The following is an 11,663-nucleotide window of genomic DNA, read 5'->3' as shown; positions in this document are numbered from 1 at the left end:
GGGCGGGTGGATTTAAGTCCGAACCCTGACCCAATCTGAGATCCGGAGTTTGAGAAATTTCTGAGCTTAGCAGCTCGGGCTCCGGAATATCAACCAATTTTTCAGGCCCACAGTTTGACTCTAGGTTCGGGATACGGGGCATGTCCGCTCATGGGCGGGTATCCTGCTCTATGAGCTCGGAAATCCAAACATAGTTCGTCCTCAATATGGAGGAAGAGTTGCCGCATTGTTCCTCCACTACCGCTATCTGATGGGTGATCGACGGAGATTCAATTTCTCTCTGATCGAGTTTAAACCCAATCTGATCATAGTCCGTAGTGACTCCTAAGGTGGCGATGCAAACCAGGAGTTCATTTAAAGACGACAACTCCGTCTTATCCATCTACTCGGAGTATTCTGAGCTGACGCGGAGGCGATTTTTGATGACCCGAGAAGTCATCATCGGCCCGACGGCCGAACGGGCAGCCATGGTAAAGCCACCCAGCCGAAGGGTTTGGCCTGAGGCCAGGGCTCCCCGGAGGTGATATTGTCCTTGATAACAAGGCGATCCATCAAGACTATCTTTGACATCACAGCGGACCTCTCAATGAAAGCACCAATGTCGGTGTCAAAACTGGCGGATCTCGGGTAGGGGGTCTCGAACTGGGCGTCTAAGGCTAATGGTAACAGGAGGCGGGAGACACAATGTTTACCCAGGTTCGGGCCCTCTCTATGGAGGTAATACCCTACTTCCTACTTGATTGATCTTGATGAATATGAGTATTACAAGAGTTGATCTACCACGAGATCGTAATGGCTAAACCCTAGAAGTCTAGCCTATGAGGTTATGATTGTCGTCCTATGGACTAAACCCTACGGTTTATATAGACACCGGAGGGGGCTAGGGTTACACAAAGTCGGTTACAGAGAAAGTAATATACATATCCGAATAGCCAAGCTTGCCTTCCACGCAAAGGAGAGTCCCATCCGGACACGGGAAGAAGTCTTCTAGCTTGTATCTTCATAGTCCAATAGTCGGGCCAAAGTATATAGTTCGGCTATCCGAGGACCACTTAGTCCAGGACTCCCTCAACGGGCAGCCATCACAAGGGGTTGGCCTAGAGTCGTGCACGCATTACGCATGGAGGAGGGCAAAATATGGGCATTCCGCTTCAGCTTGTCCAACAACCAGAATGTCTTTCGCCTCTCTCTTTACAGTCTTTAGTACAACTATGGTTCATTAATCTTTACTTGGTGCTTCTGTAGTTCTTCAGTATATGTACCTGTTGCTACCTCTTGAGCTTGCTTTGGTTTTTCCTTGAAGAGGAAAGGCTGATGCAGCACAGTAGGTAAATATTTCCCTCAGTTTTGAGAACCAAGGTATCAATCTAGTAGGAGACAACGCACAAGTCACAGAATACCTACACAAACAATCAACATGATAAAGGGGTTGTCAATCCCTTCACGGTCACTTGCAAAAGTGAGATCTGATAGAGATAGATAAACGGTAAAGTAAATATTTTTGGTATTGTTGGTTTATAGATAGGTAAGTAAAGATTGCAAAATAATAGATCGGAAACTAGCAAGATGTAAACGAGATTCAATATAATGGAAAAGAGACCCGGGGGCCATAGGTTTCACTAGTGGCTTCTCTCAAGATAGCAAATATTACGGTGGGTGAACAAATTACTGCCGAGCAATTGATAGAAAAGCGCATAGTTATGACGATATCTAAGGCAATGATCATGAACATAGGCATCACGTCTGTGTCAAGTAGACCGACTCTTGCTTGCATCTACTACTATTACTCCACACATCAATCGCTATCCAGCATGCATCTAGAGTATTAAATTCATAAAGAATGGAGTAACGCATTAAGCAAGATGACATGATGTAGAGGAATTAACTCAAGCAATATGATGAAACCCCATCTTGTTATCATCAATGGCAACAATACAATATGTGCCTTGCTGCCCCTACTGTCACAAGGAAAGGACACCGCAAGACTCAACCTAAAGCTAAGCACTTCTCCCATTGCAAGAAAGATCAATCTAGTAGGCCAAACTAAACCGATAATTCGAAGAGACTTGCAAAGATATCAAATCATGCTTATAAGAATTCAGAGAAGAACCAAATAATATTCATAAATAATCTTGATCATAAATCCACAATTCATCGGATCTCGGCAAACACATTGCAAAAGAATATTACATCGAATAGATCTCGAAGAACATTGAGGAGAACATGGTATTGAGAATCAAAGAGAGAGAAGAAGCCATCTAGCTAATAACTATGGACCCGAAGGTCTATGGTAAACTACTCATGCTTCATCGGAGAGGTAATGGTGTTGATGTAGAAGCCCTCCGTGATCGAATCCCCCTCCGGCAGGACGCCGGAAAAGGTCCCTAGATGGGATCTCACGAGTACAGAAGGTTGCGGCGGTGGGAAAGTGGTTTCAGGGCGCTCCCGGATGTTTTCAGGGTATAAGAGTATATATAGGCGAAGTAACTAGGTTAGGGGAGACACGAGGGGCCCACGAGGGTGGGGGGCGCGCCCTACCCCCCTGGGCACGCCCTCGTGCCTCATGGCTGCCTCATTGCATCTCCGACTTCATCTCCAAGTCTTCTAGTTTGCTTTCGGTCCAAGAAAGATCATCGCAAAGGTTTCATTCCATTTGGACTCCGTTTGGTATTCCTTTTCTATGAAACTCTAAAAAAGGCAAAAAACAGAAACTAGCACTTGGGCTTCGGTTAATAGGTTAGTCCCAAAAATAATATAAAATAGCATATAAATGCCTATTCAACATCCAAAACAGATGATATAATAGCATGGAACAATCAAAAATTATAGATACCTTGGAGACGTATCAAGCATCCCCAAGCTTAATTCCTGCTCGTCCTCGAGTAGGTAAATGATAAAAGAAGAATTTTTGATGTGGAATGCTACCTAACATATTTATCCATGTAATTTATTGTGGCATGAATGTTCATATCCAAAAGATTCAAGACAAAAGTTTAATATTGACATAAAAATAATAATACTTCAAGCATACTAACAAAGCAATCATCTCTTCTAACATGGCCAAAGAAAGCTATCCCTACAAAATCATATAGTCTAGCTATGCTCTATCTTCATCACACAAAATATTTAAATCATGCACAACCCTGATGACAAGCCAAGCAATTGTTTCATACTTTTGATGTTCTCAAACTTTTTCAATCTTCACGCAATACATGAGCGTGAGCCATGGATATAGCACTATAGGTGGAGTAGAATGGTGGTTGTGGAGAAGACAAAAAGGAGAAGATAGTCTCACAACAACTAGGCATATCAACGGGCTATGGAGATGCCCATCAATAGATATCAATGTGAGTGAGTAGGGATTGCCATGCAACGGATGCACTAGAGCTATAAGTGTATGAAAGCTCAAAAAGAAATTAAGTGGGTGTGCATCCAACTTTCTTGCTCACGAAGACCTAGGGCACTTTGAGGAGGCCCATCATTGGATTATACAAGCCAAGTTCTATAATGAAAAATTCCCACTAGTATATGAAAGTGACAACATAGGAGACTCTCTATCATGAAGATCATGGTGCTACTTTGAAGCACAAGTGTGGAAAAAGGATAGTAACATTGCCCTTTCTCTCTTTTTCTCTCATTTTTTAATTTGGGCCTTCTCTTTTTTTATGGCCTCTTTTTTCTCTTTTTTTATTTTTCGTCCGGAGTCTCATCCCGACTTGTGGGGGAAGCATAGCCTCCATCATCCTTTCCTCACATGGGACAATGCTCTAATAATTAAGATCATCACACATTTATTTACTTACAACTCAAGAATTACAACTCAGTACTTAGAACAAAATATGACTCTATGTGAATGCCTCCGGCGGAGTACCAGGATGTGCAATGAATCAAGAGTGACATGTATGAAAGTTTATTGATGGTGGCTTTGCCACAAATACGATGTCAACTACATGATCATGCAAAGCAATATGACAATGATGGAGCGTGTCATAATAAACGGAATGGTGGAAACTTGCATGGCAACATATCTCAGAATGTCTATGGAAATGCCATAATAGGTAGGTATGGTGGCTGTTTTGAGGAAGGTATATGGTGGGTGTAAGGTATCGGCGAAAATTGCGCGACACAAGCGAGGCTAGCAATGGTGGAAGGGTGAGAGTTCGTATAATCCATGGACTCAACATTAGTCATAAAGAACTCACATACTTATTGCAAAAATCTACTAGTTATCGAAACAAAGTACTACGTGCATGCTCCTAGGGGGATAGATTGGTAGGAAAAAACCATCGCTCGTCCCGACCGCCACTCATAAGGAAGATAATCAATAAATAAATGATTCTCCAACTTCATCACATAATGGTTCACCATACGTGCATGCTACGGGAATCACAAACTTTAACACAAGTATCTCTCAAATTCACTACTACTCTACTAGCATGACTCTAATATTACCATCTTCATATCTCAAACAATCATAAAGAATCAAACTTCTCATAGTATTCAATGCACTTCATATGAAAGTTTTTATTATATCCATCTTGGATGCCCATCATATTAGGACTACTTTTATAACCAAAGAAAATTACCATGCTGTTCTAAAAGACTCTCAAAATAATATAAGTGAAGCATGAGAGTTCAACAATTTCTATAAAATAGAACCACTGCCGTGCTCTAAAAAGATATAAGTGAAGCACTAGAGCAATATTGTCTAGCTCAAAAGATATATGTGAAGCACATAGAGTATTCTAATAAATCACGATTCATGCATGTCTCTCCCAAAAGGTGTGTACAACAAGGATGATTGTGGTAAAGTAAAAAAGCAAAGACTCAAATCATACAAGATGCTTCAAGAAAAACACATATCATGTGGTGAATAAAATATAGCCTCAAGTAAAGTTACCGATGAATGAAGACGAAAGAGGAGATGCCTTCCGGGGCATCCCCAAGCTTAGGATTTTGGTTGTCCTTAAATTTTACCTTTGGGTGCCTTGGCATCCCCAAGCTTAGGATCTTGCCACTCCTTATTCCAAAGTCCATCAAATCCTTACCCAAAACTTGAAAACTTCACAACACAAAACTTGACAGAAAATCTCATGAGCTCCGTTAGTATAAGAAAATAAATCACCACTTTAAGGTATTGTTCTGAACTCATTCTTTATTTATATTGGTGTAATATATACTGTATTCCAACTTTTACATGGTTCATACCCCCTGATACTACCCATAGATTCATCAAAATAAGCAAACAACACACGAAAAACAGAATTTGTCAAAAACAGAATAGTCTGTAGTAATCTGTAACTCTCGAATACTTTTGTAACTCTAAAAATCCTACAAAATTAGGAAAACCTAAGAAATTTGTGTACCAATCTAGAGAAAAAGGAATCAAATCAAAATCATGGTTTTGTGATTCAAAACTAATTTACTAAGAGCAAAAGTTTCTGATTTTCAGCAGGATCAACACAACTATCACCGTAAGCTATCCTAAAGGTCTTACTTGGCACAAACACTAATTAAAACTTAAAACCACATCTAACCAGAGGCTAGATGAATTATTTATTACTAAACAGGAGCAAAAATCAAAGAACAAAAATAAAATTGGGTTGCCTCCCAACAAGCGCTATCGTTTAACGCCCTTAGCTTGGCATAAAAGCACGAATATATCTAGGTATTGCCATCTTAGGTATGCAGTTCTTTTCTCATCAAATCTTCTAGAACTCGTCTTAACAAATCTATCCTCTCCCTTATTTCCCTTTTAGAAGATGAACTTAAATCATGGAAAGGACTTTGATTTGTAATTTTAACATTCATAAACCCATAGTCGGGATCATCACCGTATATATCATCATATAAAATGTGTAGTTCATTTCTAACGGGTTCCTTCATCATTTTATTCAACCAATCCCTATTCAATTCTACATAAATTCCTCTAGTAATCCAATCAAACTCCTCAAAACTTCAAGGTACAAAGATTGAGATATTTTAGGATAGGGAACTCTCTTCCTAAGATTTTCACTATAAGATTGATAATCTCTAGCTTCCAAACTACGCATGGTTTTCTTTATCATAAACAATATCTATAATCAGAGGTTGTTGAACATACTTTTTATAGAAAGCAAAAATATCCCTAGCTTCTTGTATTATAAAATGAAATTCACGCATAAGGATAATGGTGGCAATCTTTTTAGCTATTGGATGTTTAATATTGGGACGCTCATAAAACACCTTTGGCAAAGCAGGATGAATATGCACAAAATTTCTTTCTCATTTCTCAACGAGCATAACAATGGCATCGACATAGCAGTTGGTCTGAAGAAGAATAGACTTTTTATTAATAGGCATGGACCCTGTGCAATCAAAAAATTATTGGATAACACATTTTCCAATAATATTACCGTCCCCCACACGAAAGATTTTTGTTTTGTAATTAGGTGGAGTTTCAGTTTCATGATTCGAAGAACAAGACTCAAGTGTTTCTTCAAGATTTTCAATGATAACCTCCCCAGTTTCAGATGGCAACAAACCAAACTAACAAACGAGCACACAAGAAGCAAGTGGAAAAAAGACGAATGGAAGAGGGGCGAAGAAAAGGCAAAGGTATTTGAAAATCATTTTAGAAGTTGGGGAGAGGAAAATGAGAGGCGAATGGTGAATAATGTAATGCAAGGGAGAAGAGTTTATGATGGGTACTTGGTATGGCTTGACTTGACGTAGATCTCCCCGGCAACAGCGCCAGAAATCCTTCTTGCTACCTCTTGAGCTTGCGTTAGTTTTCCCTTGAAGAGGAAAGGGTGATGCGCCACAGTAGCGTAAGTATTTCCCTCAGTTTTGAGAACCAAGGTATCAATCCAGTAGTAGACAACGCACAAGTCACCGAATACCTGCACAAACAATCAACAACTTGCACCCAACATGATAAAGGGGTTGTCAATCCCTTCACGATCACTTGCAAAAGTGACATCTGATAAAGATAGATAAACGGTAAAGTAAATAGTTTTGGTGTTGTTGGTTTATAGATCGCAAAGTAAAGATTGAAAAACAGTAGATCGGAAACTAGCAAGATGTAAACGAGATTCAATATAATGGAAAAGAGACCCGGGGGCCATAGATTTCACTAGTGGCTTCTCTCAAGATAGCAAATATTATGGTGGGTGAACAAATTACTGCAGAGCAATTGATAGAAAAGCGCATAGTTATGATGATATCTAAGGCAATGATCATGAACATAAGCATCACGTCCGTGTCAAGTAGACCGACTCCTGCCTGCATCTACTACTATTACTCCACACATCAACTGCATTAAGCAAGATGACATGATGTAGAGGAATTAACTCAAGCAATATGATGAAAACCCCATCTTGTTATCCTCGATGGCGACAATACAATACGTGCCTTGCTGCTCCTACTGTCACTGGGAAAGGACACTGCAAGATTGAACCAAAGCTAAGCACTTCTCCCATTGCAAGAAAGATCAATCTAGTAGGCCAAACTATACCTATAATTCGAAGAGACTTGCAAAGATACCAAATCATGCTTATAAGAATTGAGAGAAGAACCAAATAATATTCATAGATAATCTTGATCATCAATCCACAATTCATCGGATCTCGGCAAACACACCGAAAAGAATATTACATCGAATAGATATCCAAGAACATCGAGGAGAACATGGTATTGAGAATCAAAAAGAGAGAAGAAGCCATCTAGCTAATAACTATGGACCCGAAGGTCTGTGGTAAACTACTCACGCTTCATCGGAGAGGTAATGGTGTTGATGTAGAAGCCCTCTGTGATCAAATCCCCTTCCGGCAAGACGCCGAAAAAGGTCCCTAGATGGGATCTCACGGGTACAGAAGGTTGCGGCGGTGGAAAAGTGGTTTCGTGGCTCTCCCGGATGTTTTCAGGGTATAAGAGTATATATATGTGAAGGAACTAGGTCAGGGGAGCCATGAGAGGCCCACGAGGGTGGGGGCACACCCTACCCCCTAGGCACGCCCTCCTGCCTCATGGCTGCCTTGTTGCGTCTCCGACTTCATATCCAAGTCTTCTGGTTTGCTTTCGGTCCAAGAAAGATCATCGCGAAGGTTTCATTCTGTTTGGACTCCGTTTGGTATTCCTGTTCCACGAAATTCTAAAATAGGCAAAAAACAAAAAGTGGCACTGGGCCCTTGGTTAATAGGTTAGTCCCAAAAATAATATAAAATAGCATATAAATGCCTATTAAACATCCAAAACAGATAATATAATAGCATGGAACAATAAAAAATTATAGATACATTAGAGACGTATAACCTTGCATCCAATTATGCATTCGTTGTTGAACCTATATTTGAAATAAACATGGTTGGATATGACATAAGTGATTGCCTACTATCAAATTCAAAACACATGATTTTTAGATTAGGGATTAATTAGGGATTAATCAAGGATTACACTGCATATGGTTTGCGAAAGCGAAACGTATGCGATGGACATGGAGATCAAACACGTTTCTAGGATCCGCTACGTGTGCGATCAATCTCCACTGCATACACGATCAGCCAAGAAAAAACGTGTGCAATCAATCTCCACTACACACTGTAACAGCCTGATTTTTGGCCCTTTCTTTTTCTTTTGGTTTTCTGAGGTTTTTACCTGAGTTTTCTTTTTCCGTGGCTTGGTGGTCTGGAAACTGAAGAAGATGCCTTCTTCTTTTCTTCCAGAGTGGCTTTTCATCGCCAAAATCCTTCGCTAGACCTTTCCATTTCCACCTTGGACCTAATCCCAATATTCTTTTATTGGGAATATTCCTTTTCTATTAAAGGAATTATCCTTTTTGTCCTAGGCTGTGAACCAACCTATATCTCTATCACTCCTAAAATTCCTGAATAATTCTCATAAGTTGTTTGGGTCATATATTCCTCAAATATGGAAAAATATTTCAGTTGCCATGTTTATCATCATGCTCAAATAATTCATTTCCTATTCTGCCCTAAATGGCACATTGTGAAGCAAGTGCTATTTTCCTTTACCCAATTGACCTCCGACTCCTTGGGCACCTTTTCCTGTCCATATCATTGCCACATGCCAAAATTCAATCTCATTTGCCTAGTATTCATTTAATTATGATTTTCCAAAGTTTCTGTCCAGAAAGAAACTTTGTGAAGGAGGTAAAAGCTAGGCATATGCAAATGAGTTGCAATTTTGCATGGTCCTTCATATCATCATATCATAGCCATCCACCAAAGTTGAGCTCATGTCATGCCTCCATATAAGCACAGCTTCAATTCTTTGATTCTGTCCAAAATTTTAGTTTGTGAAGATAGTGTATTTTATCTTGCTCCATTATGGCTGCAAATATTCCTAGGCCTTATCTGATCCATATAACCTATCTCCACCCAATTTGGGCATATTTCATATAGCCATTTCCCTCTAGAATTTTTGCAAGTTTTTTATCAGTGGGGATGTTTGTGAAGGAAGTACCATTTTGGTTTAACCAATTGGTACGAAACCTTTTGCAACATCTGTATATGATCAAATAACTATGCCTTGCCCAAGTTGAGCTTTATTAGATACCCCATGTGAGTGCATCATCCAATTTCCTTTTCTAGACCAAATATGCATTTACACAGCAACTGCTAGCTAAACCCCTCCCCTTTATCTAGAACCATGCCATCTTAGTCACCTTCGTGAGTGATCAACCTCATTCAAAGCTCAGCCTAAATCTCCACACATGTGAGCCACAGCAAACTCCAAACACCTTGCTGTTCAGCTGGTTTGGAGCCTCCTAGTTTTCTCTTCTTTGCCCCTGGACCGTGTTGTTGCTTCCTTTGGACTATGGGTAGCAGGGTCCTTCCACCAGACATGATTTGGCCGATCGCTGTGCCCCGCATGCACCAGCTCACGCGGTGACCACTGCCCTAGCATGCATTAAACGTGCACTGTCAAGACCTCGGCGTTGTGCTCGTCTGTTCCTTCATTGTCTCGACTCCCAGCCATGTCCAATAGCTTCCTCGTGATCGACTGCGTTGCCTTGTGCCCTTGCCCCCTCCGTCCTCTTCTCCGACGAGCCGTCGCCCTCGTCGAGCAGTGCGCGCCCGTGACCACGTTGTTTTCCTTCTCCTTGTCTTCTTTGTCCCCTTGTCCCCGAGCTCTGCCTCGTCTTCGTGACCGTCTGCTGCTTGTCGCTTCCCCCTCGTCGTGTTCCCGCGCCACCCCGTGATTTTTGCGGCTGGCAGAGCGTTGGCCGGATACCTGTGGTGACACCCGAGCCCAACCGCCTCGCCCCGCTGCTATGTCTCGAGCTTGCGTTTGTTTTCCCCGAAGAGGAGAGGATGATGCAGCACAGTAGCGTAAGTATTTCCCTCAGTTTTTGAGAACCAAGGTATCAATCCAGTAGGAGGTCACGCGCAAGTCCCTCGTACCTGCACAACATGATAGCAACTCGCAACCAACGCTTAGGGGTTGTCAATCCCTTCACGGTTACTTCCGAGAGTCAGATCTAATAGAGATAATATTTTTGGTATTTTTGATAGATAGACGCAAAGTAAAAAGTAAAGGCAAAGTAAAAACAAAGCAAGTAAATAAAGTGATATAGATTGTGTTGGAAATATGCCCTAGAGGAAATAATAAATTGATTATTATTATATTTCCTTGTTCATGATAATCGTTTATTATCCATGCTAGAATTGTATTGATAGGAAACTCAGATACATGTGTGGATACATAGACAACACCATGTCCCTAGTAAGCCTCTAGTTGACTAGCTCGTTAATCAATAGATGGTTACAGTTTCCTGACCATGGACATTGGATGTCATTGATAACGGGATCACATCATTAGGAGAATGATGTGATGGACAAGACCCAATCCTAAGCCTAGCACAAGATCATGTAGTTCGTATGCTAAAGCTTTTCTAATGTCAAGTATCATTTCCTTAGACCATGAGATTGTGCAACTCCCGGATACCGTAGGAGTGCTTTGGGTGTGCCAAACGTCACAACGTAACTAGGTGGCTATAAAGGTACACTACGGGTATCTCTGAAAGTGTCTGTTGGGTTGGCACGAATCGAGATTGGGATTTTGTCACTCCGTGTAAACGGAGAGGTATCTCTGGGCCCACTCGGTAGGACATCGTCATAATGTGCACAATGTGACCAAGGGGTTGATCACGGGATGATGTGTTACGGAACGAGTAAAGAGACTTGCCGGTAACGAGATTGAACAAGGTATCGGTATACCGACGATCGAATCTCGGGCAAGTACCATACCGCTAGACAAAGGGAATTGTATATGGGATCGATTGAGTCCTTGACATCGTGGTTCATCCGATGAGATCATCGTGGAACATGTGGGAGCCAACATGGGTATCCAGATCCCGCTGTTGGTTATTGACCGGAGAACGTCTCGGTCATGTCTGCATGTCTCCCGAACCCGTAGGGTCTACACACTTAAGGTTCGATGACGCTAGGGTTATAAAGGAAGTTTGTATGTGGTTACCGAATGTTGTTCGGAGTCCCGGATGAGATCCCAGACGTCACGAGGAGTTCCGGAATGGTCCGGAGGTAAAGATTTATATATAGGAAGTCCTGTTTCGGCCATCGGGACAAGTTTCGGGGTCATCGGTATTGTACCGGGACCACCGGAAGGGTTCCGGGGGCCCACCGGGTGGGGCCACCTGCCCC

The sequence above is a fragment of the Triticum dicoccoides genome, chromosome 2B (assembly GCF_002162155.2).
Source record: "Triticum dicoccoides isolate Atlit2015 ecotype Zavitan chromosome 2B, WEW_v2.0, whole genome shotgun sequence".
Taxonomy (NCBI): domain Eukaryota; kingdom Viridiplantae; phylum Streptophyta; class Magnoliopsida; order Poales; family Poaceae; genus Triticum; species Triticum dicoccoides.
This window is presented reverse-complemented; position numbering follows the sequence as displayed.